Below are 22754 nucleotides of genomic sequence, written 5' to 3'. Positions count from 1 at the left end.
GATGGTGAATTAGCTATTGTAAGTATTTGTGATTTCTGCTAATAAATGGTATATATTAAACAGACCATATATTTTATTTGAAAATTGGAGTGTAATTTTTTGACTTCTTTCTGTTTTTTAAACTCTAGGATCCACCTTTGGTGGATTTTATGACAGTGTCTTAAAATGGAATAGATATAAGGAATCATGTACTGTAATAGTCATCTATTGCTGTGTAACAAATTACCCTGAAACTTAGCAACTTACAACAACAAGCGTTTATTATCTCACATAGTTTCTGAGGGTCTGGAGTCTAAAAGTGGCTTAGATCAAGATCTCATGAGGCTGCAATCAAGGTGTCAGTCCTACAGTCACTTCCGCAATGGCTCATTAACACGGCTGTTGGCAGGAGGCTTCAGTCCCTCATCATTCAGACTCTCCACAGATTACCTGAGTGTCCTCAAGACTTTGCAGCTGACTTTCCCCAGAGAGAGAGATCTGAGAGAGAGAAAGCAAGCAAGCAAGAAGCCTGAGAGTTATTTTTTCTCACACCATCCAACTGTATATCCAAAACCTCAATGCAATTCTGACATCAGCTCCTGGAGTTAGTGGAAATTTCGTAGTTTTAGGGCTCAGTCCCACAAGACTGTCTCCACTTCAGCCATCAAGCTACCCATATTTCTGCCCATTCAACTGTAAATGCAGGAGTTTGCTAGAATGACTCATAGAACTCAGGAAGGTGTTTTACTTACAATTACTATTTTATTATAAAGGATCCAACTCAGGAATAACCAAATAGAAGAGGTGCATTAGGAAAATATATTCCGGGAGAGGATGTTAGGGTATGGAACGTCCATGCCCTTTCCAGGCACACCTCCCTTGAAGCATGTTGATATACACACAAACCCCATTGTTTATGGGTTTTTGTGGAGATTTCATTTAGTAGGCATGATTAATTAACTTGCCTTGTACATATCCTACTCTCTCAATTTAAAGCTGTAGAAACTGAGGCCCAGAAAGGTTAAGACACTGCCCTAAGGATGCAAAACAAGGTATTGGCAGCAGCAGATTGCAGCAGAGAACCCCTGAATCTTTGCCCCTCTCTGCATACTAAGTATACCAAGCAGTTGGTGTATTTTTCCTCTATTACCATAAGTAAATATCTGTGTATTTTTTTATTTAAAACAAACAAACATGCATGTCAAGAAGTAAAGCATTATTGGTTTCAAGAGGAAAGTGCCAATGTGTTTTAAAAATAAATTTCATTGAACAGTGCAGACTTAATGATGATGTAGTTCCTAATTTTGCAAATCTTGCAAATGAAAAATCTTATTCTTATTAGAAGCAGTTTCTTTGGAGAATCACACAATATGGCCTTATAGTCTGTTTATCTTGACGTGTTTGGTATTGAGGAAGCTCTGGCAGGGATTCGCTGGCATTTCTTTGAGGAGAGAGAAGCTGGTGCTGGATGAACAGTGAACACAGACAGGCAGAAAGCCTGGGGGAGAGATGAGGCTTATGCTAGGCTTCTGCCAAGCATTTCTCTGGCCACTTTGTTTTCCTGTCTCTTCTCTTTGTCCCTTTCTTATCCCTTTTCAGGACTCTTTGTACTGTCTCTGATATAACTGAGATCATAATTTGGCCTCAGAGAATGTAGTATACTTGCAGTTCTCAAGATTATTATTTAAGAGCTTTCAGCTTACATGTAAACAAAGATTCTGTTCCTTTTGCAGTCAAGATAATATTATTATGTAATGGCTCATTTGCATGCCAAATGGGAGTAGACTTGGGTTCTCGGCCATTTCCTTAAAGGTGCATTATGGCAATTTACATATTTAGATAATTTAAAAAGATGTCAAAGTCTTTAATCCATAGATTATTGACTTATAAACTTCTCTTCCTTATGCTTTATCACTAACAGTTACCTTTCCTAGATTAACCTAAATAACCTGATAATTACCAAGAACTTGACTAATTATATATTAATATATATATTATGGTTGATTTTACTTGTAGAGGAATTTTATCTGTAGATTTTAGCAATAGAATATGAATTTCCTCCTTATCTCTTTTGAAAAGAGAAAATAGTTCTACAATACATGATTTGCTAGATTTCTATTAAAATTGAAAAGTTACCAGCTATTGTCTAGAAGGAAGGAGGCCACTTTTCTGTTTTTTTCCTCCATTATTCTCTGTATAATTTATTTTCCCACAGTGAAATAACTGTGTCAAGATCCTATAAGCATCAGATAACCTCCTGTGTTTGTGTATGAACATATATTATTATTACCTATAAAAGTGTATTATTTACAAAGTAGATGTGTATAACTCTTATATAAGATTTTTTCTGGATTCACGCTCAGCAAAATGTATCTTGCAAGGATCAATATTTCGCTTACCTGACATATATATATTTAAACCATACTTTCAGCACTGCATGTGTTTCTGGTACAACTAAGTGAACATTTGTATGTTGACTATTTTCCCTTTGAAATCCATGGTGAGCTCTAATATTTCCTAAAGAAAAAACTATAAATTGATGAAAACAATGATAAACACATTTACTCCTAGAATTATTACAAAGCATTCTGCTTTTTTCAGCCTTTGTTCATATAGTTTATTGTGGTTCACAGTTTCAAAAGTAAATTAGGCAAACAGTAAGGATTTAATGCATTCTTTCTATAGTAAGTACAAGCACATAAACACTAAACACAGTAGTTTAAAACTGTATTGTGAATTTTCACCAGTGACGGACTTGACATGTTTCAGTTCCCACACTAGTCATTCTGCTGGTTTGGATTGTGTAACACAGAGGAGCATGGAGTAGCCATAAGATTAATGACTGTTCCTTATACATCTATGTCATCTGTACAGTCCATCATGTAGAGCTTAATAAATAAAACTTTAAATAAATGAAATAAAAAGGCATGGGAAAGGGAAAGGTTGTATATACCACAAAATGTTAAAAGTGAAAGTGTTAGTCTTTCAGTCCTGTTCAACTCTTTACAACCCCATGGACTGTAGCCCACCAGGCTCCTCTGTCCATGGAATTCACCAGGCAAGAAAACTGGAATGGGTTGCCATTTCTTCCTGCAGGGGATCTTCCCAACCCAGGGTTCAAACCCATGTCTCCTGCATTGTAGGAGGATTCTTCACCACCTGAGAATTGCATTGAGGTTTTGGATATACAGTTGGATGGTGTGAGAAAAAATAACTCTCAGAGAAGCCCATATATACCATACTCCAAAAGGAAAAAAACATGTTGAGATACATTTTAGGGCATAATTCACTAGTTTATTGCTACCATCATATCCCTATGTATACAGAGCTTGATATAAAGTATGAATATGGATTCACCAGTTTAAAAACAAAACACAGAAGCTTTTTTCAGAGGCCATTTTATCAGTCTGTTCCTGTTTAAGTTCACATTAGCATAGCTGCCCCTCCACTGAGGAAAGATTCTCTTAAATATTTGAAGGTACATATGCAGGTCTTAATTGACCCCAAAGGAGGTCTTTCAAGTTCACTGCTTCTAAAACTTATTTAAAATTGAAGTCTTTCTGCACTAAAATAGCATATGTCTGTGATACATAAATCATAAGACTTAACCAAATCTCAACACCTATAACCCCCATTAACCTGGCTCTGTTCCCTCCCTGTCCATGCAGAAACCCTGGTATGTTGTAAACGCCCTCCTCCTAATTCCCCCTGGGAGTTCCCAGGTGGTGCCTTATGCGTGCTTAGGAGCAGCTTTCACAACACATGTATTTACTTGAAGCTCCACCAGGGATGACACCACCTCCCATCACCAGTGCTGACCCCACTGCCTTTTACAGTACCCACTAGACATTGTACATATTCTGGGTTCTGCCCAACAGCTTTGTCTTTCTTCTGCCTTATCTGTGGTGGTTTAGTCACTAAATAGTGTCCAACTCTTGCGACCCCATGGACTGAATAGCCCGCCAGGCTTCTCTGTCCATGGGATTCTCCAGGCAAGAATACTGGAGTGGGTTGCCACTTCCTTCTCCAGGGGATCTTCCCATCCCCGGGATCAAACCTGCATCTCCTACATCACAGGCAGATTCTTTACTACTGAGCCACCAAACCTGGTCATACATCCTGGTGGCTGCTTTGAAAAAATCCAGATTGTCCCATAGCCTACAATTGAGTAAGACGACTGGATTTCTTCTATAGTTAAGAAAGGTCCAAAGGAAGTGAGGCTTGAACCCTAGTGAGTTGGCTTATATTCTTTCCACTTTAGTTTCCAGTCCTCGCTTTTCCCAGGACCCGGCCATGTTTCCAGAATTCTGGGTCAGAGACCGATGGGAGAGAGGCACCATGCTGTAGGTAGACTTCCTGCTCCTCACCAACACCCAAGACTTTCACATGAGTACGAGCATCTCAACTGAGTCTCTCCTTCATTGGGATGGGTTCTTCCCAGGAAAGTATTTAGTGTCACTGCCAACCTACCCCTACTGGACTTCTCCTGGGCCACTATAGAAGTTCAACGGCCATTCCAGCAGTGGGTTCACCTTTAGCCACATCCTCCACCTGCAAGAAAAACATTGGGTTCCATAGGAACTAATTTTTCTTGTGTCTTCACTACTAGTGTGATAAAGATTTATAGACATGTCTGAACCTTCACAGTGGGGAGTAAGAGGCTGAGGCTCAAACTACATCCCCTCCACAATGTACAGTTACAGTTTTTCACTCTTTTGAAGAATTTTCATAATATGCTTCCTTCCTAGATTTATTATCTTATTCATAGTATAGTAATTTATTCTTGGTACAATTTTTCTTTCAAACTCTTAATAGCAATACTCTGTGCTGAAATATTAAAAAGGAAATTTTTTCAGCACTTGCTTATTTTTCTACTGCTAAAGAATATAGTTAATAAACTATAGAAATGCCTGCTATGATTATTTCCAATGTAAGATGCAGAATTAAAGAAAGCAGGATGGGGAGAGGAAACAGATACTCAAATAGCTCACTTCAAAGTGGATTTAGTTATTTAAGGCATGACTTTATGTTATATAGTAGCTAAAAAGATTTTTAAACAACTAGATGTGTTCAGAACATATGTCTTTATACAGCAAACGGCACACAGATGACTGAGGGCCTGTCGTCATTCCTTATGTATGCGGTACCTGAGTGAAAGAATATGAAAGCCCACTATAATGAGAGCAATAGCTAAGGTACCTGCGTCAAAGTCGCACATAATTGATTACCTATCAATGCCAACCTTACCCCACCACACACACACACAGGAGTCCAAAACTCTACTTCAGAATTTAAAATCCCACAGTTCTTTGCATTCTTCTGGGTTTCAGCTGGAAGCTTGCATTTTTTTATATCCTAAATATATAACAGTAAAAGAATGATTCAACAATGACAATGATATATTTTATGACAAAATTATATGTGTTAAATTGTTTTGAATAAGTTTTTAATGATATGGAAAAATGTTTAAGCTACAACATTGAGTGAAGAACCAGATTGCATAACTTTATACACAATATAATGAACGTGTGTGTGTGTGTGTGCGCACATGGTTATGCATGAAATACATGACCTGCTTATCATTGAAAAGTGAAAGAGAAAGTCGCTCAGTCGTGTCTGACTTTGAGACCCCATGGACTGTATAGTCCATGGAATTCTCTAGGCCAGAATAACGAGTGGGTAGCTTTTCCCTTCTCCAGGAAATCTTTTCAACCCAGGGATCAAACCCAGGTCTTCCACATTGCAGGTGGATTCTTTTCCAGCTGAGCCACAAGGGAAGCCCAAGAATACTGGAGTGGGTAGCCTATCCCTTCTCCAGTGGATCTTCCCAACCCAGGAATTGAACCAGGGTCTCCTTCATTGCAGGCGGATTCTTTACCAACTGAGCTATCAGGGAAGCCACTGCTTATCATTAGACTGATGTAATTACAGGAAATTTTTAAAGTATATTTTTCCTGTATAGTCTGGATTTTCTGTAATGAGCATATATTAGATAAAGGAAAACTGGGACACAATATAGAAACTAAATTTTGTAATAGAACAGTGTTTACAGATAGTTGAGACACATAGGTTATTGCAAAAGTCATAGTCCTAGAGTGCTAGGAAAAGCATTAAAAAGTTTCTGAGGAAGGAAGTTTCATCCAATAAGACCCAATAAGGTGGAAGTTGAGAAATGAACAGTCAAAAAGTTTTGTTTTCAGAAAGGCTGCATTGTGGATTAAGCTGAGGTAAAGTAGCCACCTTTCAGGGGAGCCAGGGCAGGAAGGGGCAAACGCGTAAGACCTGCTCACTAGTAGCATGAGGAAAGGGGGCTGGAATGCAGACAGGCTGAAAACACAGTGCGAGGGAGCAAAGAGGAAACAAGGGGAACAGGAGGGAGGGCTGGAAGTTTCTGCGCTCGGCGTCCTCCCGGGTTTAGGTAATCTCGTCTGTAGACTTGGAATTAGCTGGCTGAGAGTTAAAACTGATTGTTAAGTGCTGGGATAGAATGTTCTTGAGAGAATGGTATACAGAATACAAGTTTTTATAGCAAAACACTTCCCTTTATGCCATCCTTGTAGCCATACCATTGCCCCTTTGCATGTTTGGATTGGTTATCGACTCCTTTAAAGAACTGAAAGTGAATTGAATTATGACGACCAAACCTCAGGGCTCACAGTGACTAAGGGAGAACTTTCTTCTGAGAAAATAAGCATTTTTTTTTTAACGTAAAATACAAAAACAATGCAATCATCTGTCCCTTGCCTACCTAAACAGAAGACATTCAATACATTTCTTTCTTTGGGGCAAAGTTAATACAATAAAGTTTTGCATTGTAGAGTAATGCCCTTAAATATTGGTGTGGTGCTAAGTGCTCTTGTGCAGAATTATTCCAGAAGGGCTAAGCTTGTGGACACCTTGTATTCCTTTTTGTGGCTATTACTACTTTAATTTTCTGGCTCTCTGCTGCCCTTTCTCACTGTTCCCAGCAACCCTCAAGCTCTCCTCATTTGCCTTTTGCATTTTCCCTGGTTTGGAAACTGCTGGCTAGTATCCTGTCAGAAAGCCTGGACCCAGAAGCTATTGTGTGTAAAAGGCATGGGCTTTAGCATTCAGACTTATCAAGACTGTTTGACAACACAGAGGCTTTTTGCTTATTTTTTTACTTTTTTTTTATCCTGGATAGTTGAGATTGACAAATAGGTGGCTTTTGTAAGTAAAGTGACTTTCAAACATTGTTCTCTCAGCTACTTGCTACAAATCTGGGACTTCTACAGCTTTGTTTCTGGAACTTGGAGTTATAAAAACCTCAAAATGCTAGCATATAGTGTACAATGTAAAACACATTTTAGAACCGATGTAAATGTGTTTATGAGACACATAGATAATGTTGTTTCATGGCAGCGAATTGTAAGCTATATGGAGCCTAAAACTACAGATTATTTCTTTTTCCATTATTTTAGGGAGAAAGAATGCCACCAACTATTCTAAAATCTAAGGAACATAGAAAAGTACATTTATGTAAAGCAGAGCTAGATAACTGACTATAAGCGTAGTATTGAGGAAGAGCTTCCACGCCCCCAACCCCTCCCCTCCACCGCCAGCGTGCACTACACAATAGGCAGATTTCATCTCAGCTCCCTCTGTCCTGCTCCCTCAGTTGTTGAGGGTAGAAGGAGGTCTTTGAACCTCATTTATTCATTCATTAGGAAATGTTTTAAGTCTCTACTATATTTCTAGCACTGTTTTAATTAATATGTCATTCATTCATTATCAAATATTTATTGAGCTCTTCTATGTGTCAGGCACCCCTCCAGGTGTTGGGGATACAGGAGTGAACAAGACAGACAAGATCTCTTTTTCTTATGAGCTTAAATCTGAAATCATTAATACAAAAATGCTAGGCAGTGCTCAGTTTGAGGGAGATACTAAGATGAGTAACACTTGGCCTTTACCATCACGGTGCTTGCAGAATGTGTTATAAATAAAGAAGATGTTTATGAATACAATATATCTGGGCCATTAAGAGTATCCTCTTTAAAATGGATGTTATTATTTGGGAGAATATTTGAAATTAGTACACTTAGAACAATTAGTACTATACGGTGGTTAAGCCTTTTTATATCCAGTTTTAATTACTTTAAAAATTTTAGCTAGTTCACAGGTAGAGGCCTGAAAGATCCATTTTCAGAAACATAAGCAAACAAAGATTGAATCAGGGAAAAGAAAAAAATCACAAAAAGTCCTGTATCGTAACATGACTACAAAGTGTGTTGCAAACCACTTCTTTGGTGCCTTTCTGGGTGATCAAGAGGGGGTGCATCTTTGTTTGTGAGCACCTGGTGCGGCAGAGTTTTCGTCTCATTCCCATCCTGGCAGGTAATACATAACCATTCAGATGTTCAAGTGAGTCAGCATTGCTATAGTTTGCCCTGTGTGTGCTTAGTCACTCAGTCATGTCCAACTCTTTGAGACCCCATGGACTGTAGCCCACCAGGCTCCTCTATCCATGGGATTTTCCAGGCAAGAATACTGGAGTAGGTTGCCATGCCCTCCTCCAGGGGATCTTACAAACCCAGAGATCAAACCCAGGTCTCCTGCATTGCAGGTGGATTCTTTACCAGCCAAACTACCAGGGAAGCCATGGTTTGTCCTACCAAGTGCTAAGCCTCTTCCTTAAGTTGAGAACCCTGGTTTCAATCTTTGCAGCTCAAATTCCTTTTCCCCTCCAGCCTCTGAATTTCCTCTGAGAACACAGAGCTTCCTGTGTCAAGTTTCTCAGATCTTGCATGACCCAAAATACCAAAACAGCCCATCAACAAGTCCCTCCTTCCTGCTCCACTGTCTAACATACCTGTCTTTATAGCACTCATGACTGTACCAAGTACCTTTTGTACATGCATCAACTCCCCAGTACGATGCAAGCTCCCAAGAATTCAGACCCTACAGTCTGTGTGAGTCCAGGATCTAGAACAGGGCAGAACATATGGTGCCTGAAACACAAGGTTTAGGAGTCATACCAGCCTGTGTTTGAATTCAGGCTCTGCCATTTAGGATGTGTGACCTTAACAATTTGCTGAATCCTTAGAGCCCTGGTCTTCTCGTGTATAAAACGGGATTAATAGCATTATCTGTCTTACAGGTTTGACTTAAAGATAAAATGAGATAATATCACCATGTTTGCCAGCATATGGCCACTGTTTTTTATTAATATTTGCTCAATACATTCAACAGATACTTTTTTCAAGATCCTGATATGTGGCAACCACAACTTTGTTAGGAATAAGCCTGAAATGATCAGAACACTGGATGAATCTCAGGATCATTCTAGAAAGTTTTTTTTTACTCCAAAACATGCCAACTTTCATGGCTCTACCATAGTTCAACTTCCTCATAGTTATAACTGTAAAAATTAAACTACATTATACACACACAAACTGAGTGTTTAAAAGAAGTTCTCATGTGTTTATTTTGCAACATGAAGAAATTTTAGCTTTTATCCACCTAGTCAAAAAATTATCCTAATCAAAGAAAACAAATAAGGAAACCCAAGGGGTATGAATTCTAATATATCTGAGTACTTGGTTTCAAAATCTTTTATTACCACATCAATCCAGATGATAACAAAAGGAAAAAGAAGTGTGTCATACATACATAAGAAGGAAATTCTATTTTATTTAACACTCAGGCAGGCCTGGACAGAAATTTTCTGTTGTGAAAGCATTTGCATTAGTAAAGTAAAGAGATAAAAACCATTTCAGATGGAATGTTAAAAATCTGACATGTGCACGAGTTTTGCATTTTAAATCAGAATATATACAATGTCATGCAATAGCCAGTTACTAATGAGTGCATTTTTCTCCTGAATGTTTAATAAACTAACACATTTTAGGATCCCTGGGTAAGGAAGATCCCATGGAGAAAAAGGACTTCCCTTATAGCTCAGCTGGTAAAGAATCTGCCCACAATGCAGGAGACCCCAGTTCGATTCCTGGGTTGGGAAGATGCACTGGAGAAGTGATAGGCTACCCACTCCAGTATTCTTGGGCTTCCCTGATGGCTCAGCTGGTAAAGAATCTGCCTGCCATGCGGGAGACCTGGGTTCGATCCCTGGGTTGGAGAGATCCCCTGGAGAAAGGAAAGGCTACCCACTCCAGTATTCTGGCCTGGAGGATTCCATGGACTGTATAGTCCATAGGGTCACAAAGAGTCAGACATAGCAGAGCGACTTTCTGAGGTCTTCCCAGGTGGTTCAGTGGGTAAAGAACCTGCCTGCAATGCAGGAGACACAGAAGATATGGGTTCAACCCCTGGGTCAGGAAGATCCCCTGAAGGAGGACATGGCAACCCACTCCAGTATTCTTACCTGGAGAGTCCCATGGACAGAGGAGCCGGACAGGCTACAGTCCGTAGGATTACAGAGTCTGAAGCGACTGAGCATGCACACTCAGTTAATTAACTTAGGGCTTCCCTGGTAGCTCAGTTGGTAAAGAATCTGCTTGCAATGCAGGAGATCCCAGTTCAATACCTGGGTCAGGAAGATCCCCTGGAGAAGGGAAAGGCTACCCACTCCAGTATTCTGGCCTGGAAAAATCCATGGACTGTATAGTCCACAGTGGCACAAAGAGTCAGACACAGCTGAGCAACTTTCACTTTCAACACATTTTAAGGCCCAATTCAAATATCCACATGTATCACTTCCTCTCTGAAGCTTTCCTGTAGATTAGTCATACCCATTTGGGGGCACCTTTGTTACTCTGTGCACACTCAAATATGAATGTGTCATAGTTGAATTAGTCATTTACTGATCTCTTACTCTCTTTTGGGCTTCCCTGGTAGCTCAGTTGGTAAAGAATTTGCCTGCAATGCAGGAGACCATAGTTTGGTTCCTGGGTTGGGAAGATCCACTGGAGAAGGGATAGGCTACCCACTCTAGTACAACTATGATCTTCTTTTTGACAAAAAAAAAAAAAAAAAATCTATTTCAGTACTTTACTTGGCTATGGCACAATGTGAAGAAAAAAAAAAGCAGAGTATGTGAATTGTGGACTTCATGCCATTGCTCTCCAAAGAGCTGAGCCTGAAGACAAAACTGTAAAGGATCCTGAACGGGGTGTGATTTAATTGTGTAATTATTTTCTGGGCAAATGATGCATGCAAGACAGGGCTTGGATGTGTGTTTTTTTGCATGCTGGAACTTCTGGTGTCTGAGATGGAAAAGTAGATAAATCAAAAACGAAAGAATATACACTTTTATTCCTTAACTCCTCACTCCCTTCCCCCTTTTTGGAATTCAAGCCCCAGACTTCCCATCTGTCTCAACAGTTCTGACTTTCAAACACTGCTGCACATCTGTTGAGAACATATTTTAGATTCCCTCAGCTGCTTCAACTCAACTGCTAAGAAACAGCTGATTTTGGCACATGTGCTTTTTTTACACCTGAATTTCTAGTCACATATTAGCCCAGGGCCAAGACTTGCAGCTCCCAGGCGTGAACATTAGTAGGCATGAACTCTTGCCTTCAATGAGCCCAGCAGTGAGCTGCCTGCCGAAGTCTTCACTCCACCTTGATCTCTTTGTTAGTTGAGTTCAGGATTTCTCTCAGAAACTCAAGCCTCATTACTGTTTCTCCAGTGTCTGCTCCAAGGTTACCTCGAGTCTGTGGCAGAGAATAAGAAGAATTCATCATCTTTCAGACTCCAGTCTGTTGCTTGAAGACTTATAAGAAACCGACTGAGAAAATCCCCATTGTTAGTAGTTGATTACCGTACAGTGAAAACTGAAGGCTCTAACAGGACCGTGGAAAATAGTCGCTAATGGAACAAAGTTTGGCTGTGTGTTTTGTGATGAAAGTCACCCTCTTTGCTGTCACTTTAGGAGGAGTCACTAAAATTTTAGTTTTCAGAGCTGCTGTAGACAAATTTTTATTTGCTTTGACTGTGACTGTAACAGAAATAGGCTTCAAGGAAAGGAGAAAATAACAGTGTTTATACATTTGATTTATACATTTGGTCTCTCTATTTTTTATTCCACTTTAAAACATAAATAAATATTTTAGAACATTCATTCTTTGAGAACCATTTAGCGCAGCACCTAAGCATATCCTGCAGAGTTAAAGTACTTCGTTTAGATCCCAAATCTGCTGCCCTAGGGGAAAACTACCCTGATCAAGACTCAATTTTTCACCTATAAAATGGGATGGTACCTAAATCTTAGGACCGAACTGGGGATTAACTGAGTTATCTACGTGAACACTTAGAACCGTGCCTGGCACAAAGTAAAGACTAGGCACGATACAACTATTAAGTACTCTGAACATCTAGCTCTCATTTGAGTCCATTTCCTCCAGTTGAGATTTCATGAGGCATCCATTTGGTATGGTCCTGATAAGACGTCTCTTCCAATTCCTCTCTGTTCTTTCTTAATTGAGTTGATTCTCAAGGTTAATGCATCTTCATTGATTTATCCCTGTAAATGAGGAAGACAGTTCAGAGTATATTCAAACTGGGAGAAACAATTTTGGCCCCAGTCTAGCTTGCTGGGTGACCTAACCCTCTCTGGGCTTTAATGCCCTGTCTGTAAGCTGGTGATAATTCTATTGGTCCTCTTTCAGTGCTTGGATTGCTAACAAAAAGGAGCATAGTAATTTGTAAATGTAAGGAATCAATAGGTACTTAGTAATTGAAATAAGACTGTCCTGAAAGACAAGCCCATTTGTTAGAAAAGTGATCCATTCCAAGGAGAGGTGCTCAGATCCTGACCTAGGCAGGCAGACCTCTGACCTCTAAAAGGACTGCCTGAGGAACCAAAGGACGCTGGATGAGCAAACCAATTGGCTGCTGCCATGGTAACACTTTCAGAAGAGACTTGCCTGTGGCTGTGTCTACACAAGCCTCTGAAAAATAAAACATCCAATCAATGAGTTGTATTGTCCACTTGACTCTTGAGCCGATCAATGTGGCTGATCTCCTCACTGAATTAATTGGGTCGCTTTTCTGTGATGTTGCTATAGGGATTTGGGGGTGTTTTTCCTATTACAGAAATAGCAGAGTTAATCTCCTCTCTTTATTTAGCTTCACGTTTGACCTTTGCCAACTTTCTGTGTTAGAAACGGTAGAAAGAGGAACATAACTGAAGGAGAATAATCTCAAAAATAAGTGTATGGTGCAGCCAGGGTAGAATGACTGCTGTGACATAGAAAACCTTCTGGGTAACACTGAAGAAGTTTGCTGAATGTACATAGTTTCTTTATCTAAGAAATGGAGCTACTAAGAACTTTTTCCTAGGGTTGGCTTGGAGATTCAAAAAGACCATATTTGTGAGCATGCCTTATAGGTAATACATTCTGATACAATGTGAATAGCTCTCTCCCTATACCTGGGTCACTTCCTGGGTAAAAGTAAAACGTTGCGTTTCTAGAGTAGAACCTGGGCCAGGAGAGGTGTGAGCTGGTGCCCTTTCCAGTAAAGGTGTATTGAGGAAGAACTCAGCAGATAACTCTCTGGCTGCAGGACTCAGCTACCGGCAATTCTGCAGGCCGGGTGGTTTCCAAGGCAAGAAATGTCTGGCAGAAACAGCCAAAACCCTAAACGAAGACCTATATTAGTCACCATTTAGTCTAGACAAACACTGCTCGCCTGTCTCTTGAGTCTTCCCTCCTTATCCCCACATTTCTTCTTTGGAAGGGATTAAGCTATTAACTCAGTGAGTTATGTTGGGTGGGTGGTGAAGGAGACCAGTATATTCACCTTCAAACCTTTGATGAAAGCCATGCAACAGAGGATGGAATTGTTCAAACCCAGAGATGACATAGGCTTTGATGTGCAAGTAGGAAGGATGTGGCATCTGGTGAAAAGTAACACTTGGTCACTGGGTCTGCAGACCTGTGCGTGGGGATGTGTTCTTTGACCTTGGACAAAATAAGTACAAGGTGGTGAGCTGTAACCAAACTAATTCTATTTTTTTTACAGCAGTGTTCCCACAGACCAGGAGAATCGGCATGACTTGGGAACTTGTTAGAAATGTAGAATGCAGGCTCCCAAACGTTATAAATCTCTGGGAGTGAGGCCTAGGAATCTGTTTTTAACAAGCTGTCCTGGTGATTTAGATGCTCTCTAAAGTCTGAGAAACTCTGGCTTGAGGGACTGCACTTTTGTCTGAATTCAGGGCATTTGAAGGCTTTTTTAAGGAAATGATGATAGAAGTAAGTGGAGTTTTTGTTCTGTTGTGTATTCCTTACGGGAAAAATAGGGCTTCCCAGGTGGCGCTAGTGGTAGAGAACCCATCTACCAGTGCAGGAGACATAAGCGGCGTGGGTTTGATCTCTGGGTCAGGAAGATTCCCTGGAGGAGGGCAAGGCAACCCATTTCAGTATTCTTGCCTGAAGAATCCCATGGACAGAGGAGTCTGGTGGGCTACAGTCCATAGGGTTGCAAAGAGTCAGACAGGACTGAAGTAACTTAGCACGCATGCACTAGAAAAATATAGGTTAGCAACCCTATATTGCTTTTGATGGCCTGGGAAAGCCAAAGGTCAAAGACCTTCCAGTGTTCAGATTTTATTATTTTGATTTATTTTGTCTCCCGGTTCATGTTAACAACTGTCGATCAATACAGGATGTGAGGGAAGTACATGTCTTAGAAAACTGATGACAGTGAAACTATGGGGTTAAAATATGGCACTCAGACCTGAGCTCAGCTTTTGAGATGTGGTTCTAGCAGGTCACAGGCCAGTGAGACTCGTATCTTGTTTACCTGAACCCCAAGCACCCATGAAGGCAAAAACATGAGACTGCACTCACTTCCCAAAGAGCCATCTCAGAAGTCTGCTTCCTAGTGTACACCCACCCTGGGTCTATGCAGATGGTGTTTTTGAGCTCTTTAAATGGGCGTGTTCTTTCTTTTTTGGCCTCACTTGCTCGGCATGTGGGATCTCAATTCCCTGACCAGGGATCGAACCCTTGCCCTCTGCACTGGAAAGAGTAATCTTAACCACTGGACTGCCAGGAAAGTCCCCTGTTGTTGTTGTTCTCATTCAGTTGCTCAGTCTTGTCTGACTCTTTGTGACCCCGTGGACTGTAGCCTGCCAGGCTCATCTGTCCATGGGATTTCCCAGGCAAGAATACTGCAATGGGTTGCCATGCCCTCCTCCAGGGGATCTTACAAACCCAGGGATCCAACCCACGTCTCCTGCATTGGCAGGCGGATTCCGTATCGGTGAGCCACCAGGGAAGCCCAGGAAAGTCCCTGGGCATGTTCTGATCACCTTGTGTGGGTGTGCCAGGAGGGAGGGGCAGGAGCAGGTGTAGCTGGGGAGACAGAGCATCAGCTTCAGCACGTCAGCACTCAGCTCACTTTGTTCTCGATATTGAGGCAATGGAGACTCCGTATAATTTCAGGGCACAGGGGGAAATAGTAACTAATATTTAAAGTTTAGAAATTAAGATGAACATGCAGCCTCTGGTTACCTATTGATCCACTCCTGGGTTATTTTTAAAAAGCAAATCAGCCAGCTGTGCTGACACTCAGTGTGTTCATCTTGCCTACTTCATCATGCTGTCAGTGCGCCATGATCTAGTGGGTACTAAAGGCAATAAATTAGGGGCGGTTGTTGTAGCTGAGTGGTCGTACTTGCCTCTTTTTTTAATTATCTTACATTTGTGCAAATATTATTTCATTGTGGGTGTATTTCAACCTTGGGATATTTCAACCTTGAGATTAGAGAGGTTCAGGGGACTATATCTTAGCTACTTATCTCTCCAATGTGGTAAGGGAAAGCTAGGACAGACTGAAGTCTAATCTGACCCCCAGCTGGCTGACCAGTGACCATTGCTGGAGCAACCCAGCCTGAGCACCCTGCTGTATGCCATCCTGTGTGCCAGCTTTTAATAGCACAGATCCAAGTGTGTATAATAGGAGGGACCTAGTGAAAGGCTCAGAAAAGACCCTTGTGTGATACACACAAAGGGGTATAAACTCACATAGATGGGATCTTATACCTTTGTTAGTTTACACTCAGTAGTGAGACACTCTCCTCAAAATAGCCTAGCCTGTTCCAGTCCATGTTAGTAGCATTTTCTCAAACTTCCCCTGCATGAACCCTAGTGCAACCATTATACCAACAGGTGAGGACCCCACCAGCTAAAATCTGCAATGCTCACTGGCATCATAGATGCTTGCCCCTAACTTTTTGCTAAATAGAACAAACAAATTGCTAAATGTCATGAAGCACAGTGACAACCAGAAATAGAAACATGGGAATTATAAGCTCTACAAGTCCAAACTATTCTCCCAGAACAGAATCTTTATTTTAGCTGAATTAGCTAAATACCTAAGCCCAGTGAATCAACAGAAATGACTCATTTTAAATCTTCCTTGGCAAGGAAGTCTAGACCTGTGCAAAGAGAACAGCTGGATCAGGCAGAGCCAGTTTGGGGCTGTAAACAATTTCTGAAAGCCCAAGAGTATCTGAGCTCATAGTCATAATGTATCTTGCTTCCACATGCTGCTCTTAGATGCTCAGTGCCCTGGAGAATGGAGAAGTAGTGAGGGTCTCATCCCACACTTGCCAGCCCCATCAGCTCTGCACAGAATACACAGTATGGAGATCCTGGTTTGATTTGACTCTGAACTCCACATCTTCCCTTTTTGTGGCTCTTAGGACCTCACTTGACCTGTCTTTGCCTCAGTTTTCTCACCTGTTAAATGGACACAATGCAATTTATTCCACCTTCATCATGACATTGTTATAAAGAGCTACCAAGATAGCACACATGAAGCACATTGCAGCATGAAAAGTTTATGAAGACTAAGAAATTATTAATCTTCAAGCGTGACACTTTAACCCCACCCCTGATTTCCAGACTATGAAAGCCGGAGCGGCTGCTCCTTCACAGGCAAAGTAATGAGGCAGAAGCTCCTAGTGGCATCCCTGAGAGTGCTGATTCAGCAGGATCAAAACCTCACTCAGGAATCACCAGGGTAGATTACTGGTGGTTGACATTATAAATGACTTCCTGATCCAAACCTTTTGTGGTTTAACAAGTGAACCTCTTGAATCTATACTGGGCAAAACCCAGCCACTGAAAATATGGGAGAAATTGCTGATTCAGCAACCCTCATTCAGAGGGAATCCCAAAATTTAGAATAACAGTAACTGAAGTTCAACTTCCTTGTCTCCAAACAAGGCTGAAATTCTCCTTGCTTTCCATGAGATTTCTTCTGTCTTGCTTCTGTCCCGAACATGAAAGAGGAACATATTAGAGCCAGGAAATTCAGTCTGTCCCAAGTAACCAGTACAGAAACTGCTAGAGAGTCAGTCCAGGGCTGGAGCAGCTGTGGTTGTCTTTGGTACCCTTGGCCTTTGAACTTCTCTCTCAGCTTTCCATCTCCTTCCTCCCATCCCCTGTCTAGGAGGTTCTGGAGAATCAGACCGTGAAACTAACATGCAAGTGTGGGGATCTACTAGGGAGTAAGAAAGAGCGAAGCAGTGAGGAGGAGTTAAGAGTGTGAGTTCAGGCAGAGTTCCAACCCCAGCCTAACATCATGGGGAGCTCTGAGCATAGACACTTAGGGTTTGTTCTGCTGAAGCTGAGCTTTCTTAGGCCTGTACAGTCAAGAAGCCCATCGAGAAAGTCCATTTGTTAGTTGCTCGGTCGTGTCCAACTCTTTGCAACCCCATGGACTGAATAGCCTGCCAGGCTATTATTATTATAGTCCATGGGATTCTCCAGGCAAGAATACTGGAGTGGGTTGCCATTTCCCTCTCCAGGAGATCTTCCCAACCCAGGGATCAAACCTGGGTCTCCTGCATTTAGGGGGATTCTTTACCATGTGAGCCACTAGGGAAGCCCATGGCAGGTTGTAAATGTGCAGGCACTTCTGGTGAAAGTGCAGGCCCAGGGTCTCCAGTAGCCCTTGGATGGCTCTCAGAAGAGAGCTGCAGAATTTTAGAAGTTAAAGAACCTAGAATCTGGGGAAAGGGCACATGGAAGTGGGAGAAGGGACTGAAGGGGATCTGGACAAGGCTCAAAGTCCAGTACCCACTCTAGTGTCAGCTCTTTGCTCCAAACTACCCTTCTCCTGCCTTCTCGCCTCTCTGACAGCTGTTTTCAAGTCAGAAGGAGAGTTATGGCAAGTCATGTTTCTGTCTGCTTGAATGGCATCAGTAGCTTTACTTGTAGGGTTTTAGCCAAGCTCCATATTGTAGCATTTGAACCCTCCCTGACCTGCCCAGTCCAGCTTCTCAGGGATCATCAGTTGCCCTGCTCAGGTTCAATCCTATGTGTTGGTTAAATCTTCTGTTTTCTGTAGCTAAAATAATTATCATAATCACAACATGATACCTAACATTACTTCCCTTTATGCTAGGCACTAGTTTATGCACTTTACTCACATTAACTAACTTAATCCTCAGAAGTATCCCATAATATAGGTAAAATCATCATCTTTATTTTACAGATAAAAAGATCCAAAGCAAAGTAATGTTTTCTGATAACCAGTATACCTTGACTGATATGCCAACAAACAACCATTCTTAGGAATGTATTAGGATGCACCATCACGTGAATAATTAACAATGGCTTAGAAAAGGAAAGCTGCTTTGATACCAACAGTAATTTGTGAAGACTGTGTAGTTTAATTTTCTCCTATAATAGAGTGGTAGCCATGATCAACAAGGGATACAGTACAGATGTGATGTGTCTTCTTTCCTCTGCTCAATAAAGTATTTTCAAGGGCTTAAGCCAGATGATGGAAGAGACCCAAGAAACAGACCTGTGTCCTGGTTCAGAGGACTTGTAGCCCAGAAAGGAAGATAAGACATCCATATAGATAGCTGTAATATCACCCTGCTTCAAACCTTGCCACCTGTAACCCATTCTTCACACTGAAAGGAGAATCATTTTTAATTTTTCTATGAAGCAATCTAAGGGTGTCAGGATCCTGCTTTAAAAGTCCTTTAATGCCTCTCTGTGACCTCAAAGTCCAGACTCCTTACTCTGGCTAACAAGGCCTCTCATGAACTAGACCTGCCAATCTCTCCAACCTTATCTCTCACGGATACTCTGAGTCCCCAGAACTGTCATACATACGGAACTGCTTGCAGTACCTAGAAGAAATAGGATCTGTCTCTCGACTTCAGATCTTCCTGCTTGTTGTCTTGATTATTTATACCTGTTCTTAGAAGACATCCATAATCTCCCAAGACTGTAATGGAACCATACCTTCATGTTCCATAGTTTCTGGTACTTACCTATCTTACTGCACATATTCACTGCTTTGCACATTTCTTTTAGCCTAAGGAAGGAAGATAAAAGGAGTTATTAATGTCATCGACCTGGGACGCCCTATCAAACACTTCCTGATAGGGAATGTGTCATTTTTTATCACCTCTAAGAAAAACTGACAAATATATTCATCAAATTTGTACATAATATTAAATAAGATAGGGTTACCAGAATTCTAGAGGTAAGGAAAATAGAAAGTGCTCTTGAAAGATTAGAAAATGATTTCATCAACAAAGCTGAAATGTAGTATGGCAAACTCCCGGTTGTCCTCCCAAGAACACAAATCCAGTAACACAAATATAGGCTGGCTAAGCATAAATATAGTGGAAAAACACTTAGGATGCATAACTAACCATGAGATAAATGTGAATCAGCAATGAAGTGCCATTACAGAAAGAAAATGCAGGACAAATTCATATTTCCCAGATGCATTAAATGAGGTTTGATGTATTCGGCTGGGAAGGAATTTTACCTCCACCATGGCTTCAGCAGAGCGGAGCATCCATTTTCAGTCACTGAGTCATAAACTAATAAAATGTATTTTGAGGAAGTATTGGAGAAAATGGGGTTATTTAGCATAGACTGGAGAGAGGAATTACTGTTTCTAAGAAGCAGTGTCTAGATTTTTAAAATCTGTTCCAATTAACAACATGCTACATTAATGAACATTATCTCATTCAGCCTTGCAAGTTCAATATTATTGTCACCATTTCACAGATTTTCTTTCTTTTTTTTTTTTTTTTATGAGAAGGTTGAATTGTTTCTTTTGTGTTCAGGAAAGAACAAATGAGCTCAAGGTTCTGGTAGACAAATCATTTTTCTCCCCAAGATTCTTTCAGGGAAAAAGCTTACTTGTGAGGAAGAAAAATAATTCCAAGCCAAAGCCATTTACCTTGCTAATACCCTAATGGTTATATGCTGCAATAATTTTTAAGTGATTAAAGTGAATGAATGCATAGTCACAGACAGTGATAAAATATTTAGGTTAGTCAATACTGAAAGCTGTAAAAACCTTTCTGCTTAAGAAGATAGGCAGTCATCTGCCAAACATGGTTTAGATGGGTAAATTCCACATTTTTGTTGTTTGCACCTTGATTAATGAAGTATCTGCTGACAATATATACAAAATATGAACATTTATTTATAAATTACATGCATGATTATGTACTACTAATCTTTATATAGCATTTACAAAAAGGAACTTTTAAGGATATAATGAACTGTAAACAACTACAACTTCATATATTTTCCTCCTTTCCCCCAGATAATGATTTTCATAGCCCTGACGTAGTCACATCTCACTTTGGAGACCACTAATGTAGACATCCACTAGCTAGATTTCTCAGGGCTTGAAAAGGCAAGGGATTATGAAAAGCCAAGAAGTGGGTGAGAGGAGAGAAAAAGAGGAAGAAAGAGGGGAGAAAGGCAGAGACAGGAGAGAGAGAGATTGAGCATTGGCAGACTTTTTAAAGATATAGCTTGTGCCTAGATCATCAACTTTCAGGTAGATAGACTTCCTAAGCCAGAAGACTTCTTCAGTCAGACTATCTGATAAGAGTTGACCCCTGGGAATGAATATGCATTGCTCACCTCAGGAGGTTGTGAGGGGAGGGAAGAAAGTATTGGCTCTACTGTACATGACTGAGCGACTTCACTTTCACTTTTCACTTCCATGCACTGGAGAAGGAAATGGCAACCCACTCCAATATTCTTGCCTGGAGAATCCCAGAGACAAAGGAGCCTGGTGGGCTGCCATTTATGGGGTCGCACAGAGTCGGACATGACTGAAGCGACTGGAAATGAAGGCTCTATCAAAGTCTACTTCCCTGACAAACCCTCCCTAACAAACCCAGGGACAGAAGAATAGGCATGGAGTTCCCTGATCTGTGACATAGAACAATGTGAGTTCTCTGAGTTTGTGACTGTCCTCCAAGGAGTGTGTCACTGATACTCCAGTTGGGAAGTGCTTTTCTTAATAAAAGTGGCCAGTAAACTGTGTGTGGTCTTTCTTCATGACTATGGCATCAGCTTCCCAAAGGCTTTGAGAAACTGAAGTCATTCAATAAAACCCTACATTTGTCATCTTAAAAAAACAAAAAAAAAAAGCAAGAATTTCAATAGTTTTCCATGACCAAGAAACCAAGAAAGATGAATTTAAGAAGGGCCCTGAAACAGTAGGTTTGTTGTTGCTGTGGCAGCTGCTGTCATTATGTTTTCCTGAATTGCCCTTCTACACCCACCTTTCCTGGGTTTTCCTTGTCCATTTTTGTATTCTGTTAATTTTGGAAATGTATAACAAGTCCACTTATTCAAGAGGATTGGATGTTAAACAGGTAAATGGAGTCAGCCTTGAATTACCTACCAAAAAAATACAGTGCTTTGACTGATGGAGATGTTCCAAAATGCATGCCATTTTCTGTGTAAGGGATGTTCGGAATTCAGTTTCCTGATATTTAAAATCATTTGACAGAACAGGAGGCACAAAGGAACACTAACAGTCAGGACATCATATGAAACAAGAAAGAGAAAGAATTCCTTACCAGAAAAGTTTAATTCTTCAAAAGCAAGCTGGTAGCAGAAAGAGAACTCAGTTTCTCACCACAGGAAGCTCTCCTTGTTTAGAAAGATGAGTGGACAGCTTTCTCAGGTGGTGGCACTGACTTGCTTAGCAATTATTGCCAACCTCCTCCCACCCTGGTGATGTGGGTTGAAGTTGGGGAGAAGGTGTAAAGAAACAGAAATAAATCCATCTTTGCCTTTGACATGGTTTATTCGCAGATCCATTTATAGCAAGTGCTGCTTTGAGATAAGTGTAGATCTTGGAACACCACTGAGAGTATTTAAAATATCCAATAAGCAAAAACCAAGGTGACGTGGAAGTAAGTAAGTGAAATTATTAATTGATCACATTGATCTGTCATCCAGTGTTAACTTTTTTTCAGTTTGACCATGGTTAAAATTCTAGCTCTGACCCTATCGAGGAGGGCATGGCCACCCACTCAAGTATTCTTGCCTAGAGAGTCCCATGGACAGCAGAGCCTGGCAGGCAATAATCCACAAGGTCACAAAGTCGAACACAACTGAAGTGACTGAGCACAGCACACAGCACACACTAAGTGTATACCTCATACACCAGAGTGGTGAATACCAGAACACTGAATATACTTATTTTGGTGCTCAATGATTTTTTTAAATAAATCCCTCAAATTACTTGCCTACTTCAAATTTTTGTAGAGTAAGTGAGGAATAAAGAGCCTTTGTTAAACATATACATGTATAACTGGATTTTCAACAGAACAGTTATTTTTCCTCCCAGGGTAATATTGTAAGACAGCAGATTTGTCTATGAAATTTGAGGATAAGTATTGTTAGTATATTGGAACTTCAAGGCCTATCTCACATTCTCTACCTACAACAAAACCCTTGTGCACACCAGGACCCAGGGAAAGGAGCAGTGACCCCTACAAGAGACTGAGCCAGACCTACCTTTGAGTGTTTGAGTGTCTCCTT

The 22754-nt window shown here is 40.8% G+C and overlaps 1 long non-coding RNA gene across 2 annotated transcripts; it reads right to left on the bottom strand.

The window, feature by feature from the left end:
* Positions 1-242: 242 nt before the first annotated feature.
* LOC145515839 (uncharacterized) lies at positions 243-21086 on the bottom strand. 2 transcript variants are annotated; one of them, XR_014061046.1, is made up of 7 exons: positions 20835-21086; positions 19211-19254; positions 11726-12427; positions 11479-11618; positions 5227-5334; positions 2379-2496; positions 243-477 (listed from the first exon to the last, which is right to left on the bottom strand). It is a non-coding gene; the product is annotated as an uncharacterized LOC145515839 (long non-coding RNA). The 2 variants fall into 2 exon arrangements; XR_014061045.1 differs by lacking the exon at positions 2379-2496.
* Between the last annotated feature and the right edge of the window lie 1668 nt (positions 21087-22754).

The sequence above is a fragment of the Giraffa tippelskirchi genome, chromosome 7, assembly GCF_054371585.1.
Source record: "Giraffa tippelskirchi isolate mGirTip1 chromosome 7, T2T-mGirTip1v1.2.pri, whole genome shotgun sequence".
NCBI lineage: Eukaryota > Metazoa > Chordata > Mammalia > Artiodactyla > Giraffidae > Giraffa > Giraffa tippelskirchi.
The sequence above is the reverse complement of the archived record's forward strand: the minus strand, read 5'-3'. Positions and strand labels throughout refer to the sequence as shown.